This window comes from Larimichthys crocea, chromosome XIII (genome assembly GCF_000972845.2).
Source record: "Larimichthys crocea isolate SSNF chromosome XIII, L_crocea_2.0, whole genome shotgun sequence".
NCBI lineage: Eukaryota > Metazoa > Chordata > Actinopteri > Sciaenidae > Larimichthys > Larimichthys crocea.
In genome coordinates, this window is record NC_040023.1 from 27,889,846 (window position 1) to 27,891,740 (window position 1,895).

Genomic DNA, 1,895 nt, shown 5'->3' on the forward strand with positions numbered 1-1,895 from the left:
CCACCGAGATTTATCCTGCTAGTCTGGGCAACCTTCTGGTCACAAACTTGTGTGCCTTCTTTAGCTTTGCTTGTATCTGCATTAACTTCACTAACGATAAATAAATCACAATAACCTGGAAATGCCCTTATCTAATGCTCTAGGAATCTATTTGTGTGTACATACAGCATATAAGGAATGGATGCTTCTATGTGGGCGTCATTTGGTTCATGTGGTGCACCCAATTTTGTGCAGATGCTATACTTTTTTTCCCAAGTTTGAATATGGAAAGTAACAAGCACTGTACTTTTTAACCCCAGTCACAGAACATTACAACGCTGGAGTTTCATAAATAAATCCATTCATCAACGTGTCGTCATCACTCAGAGGATGATGGGGGTGGTTGAGGATTTCCTGTTGCTCTTTTCCCTGTGCTTTTCGTCTCTCACGCCCAACAACAAGCTCATTAAACTGCAAGCAAACTGACATTTCACCTCAACTTCTCTGTCTCTCTCTTGTTTCACATCATTAAGTGGCACTGTCAGGCTCAAAGGTAGCCGGGCAAACTCTTTGAGAGAAATGGCTCGCCTGGCAAGCGGGCATTTTGATGAGCTTGTCACTCCCTCACCCCAAACATGCCTCATTAGTAGTTCAGTCGAAACACCTATCTGCAGCCCCCACTCCTTACACACACACACACACACGCACACACACACGTACACAAACACACACACACAGTTTCTTTCTCTTTCTGCCTCTCCCTCCATCTCCCAGCTCCCTCTCTGGCCCCCCTCCTGTTTTTCAGCACTAATTAGCTGGCTTCTCCCTCTTCTGTGCTTCCCCAGTCACATCTCAAAGGGAGACGGATATGATTTTTCTTTAACCCAAAGGCCAACTTAATCAGCTGAATTAATGACTTTATTACCCGTTAGGCTCCGGGCCATGCAACACATTTCTCTCCAATGCCCAACGCTCCTCTCTCTATCTCTCTCCCACTCCTCCTTTTACCCCCTGCAGGAATTTTTACATTTCAAAAATAGAAAAAGACAAGAGAAGAAGAGGCGCAGAGAACAGGTGATGGGTGGCAGGGAGATATTATGAGAAATGTAATAATTGAACAGAAGTGGAGTTACAGGTACACCCTAATGACTACTTTAACAATTAGCTCCAAGTCATTTATGTATATACAGTGTGTGTGTGTCTCCAAGTAAAAAAGAAAAATAATGATTTAATAATCGTGTAATCGCCATATCTGGAGGTAAAACATGGAATATGTGGTTCTTGCAATTTACGTCACATCGGTAACATCCATCCTGTCATTTAAATATGTTTAACCAATTAGCAACGGTGTCTGTCAAAGATGGCAAATGGTAACACACGCGCACACACAATGTAACTGCAATGAAAATCACTGCAGAGCCTCGAAGTCTAAACACTCCTTTTTAATGGCTAAAATGCGGCAATTAGTTGATCCATCAGTGTCTGTCAGTAGATATATTACCACAATTGAAAAACACCACTGATAAGGAGATGCGTCATTAGTCTTCTCATTTACTTGACAAACTCTAACAGAGCCCAAGGCCTATACATTGAATTAGGTTCATCCAGTGACAACAAAATAATGAGTTGATTCTGCAACTAGGAGACCGGCCCCCGAGAATTCTTATTCTTCTTATTGCTGCGACCAAAATGAAACAGCGCCCTTTGTGAGGAGAGATTTTTTTGTCTGGATCACAAAGCACGATTAGCAGGCAGAGTGATGCTACGTGCATGTGTTCAGTTTTGGCTGGTTGATTTTGCAGATGCATTATGTCCTTTGTTTGATTAAAAATGACAATACAGATAGTATGTATGTATGTATGTATGTATGTATATATATGTGTGTGTGTGTGTGTGTGTGTCTATATATATATATA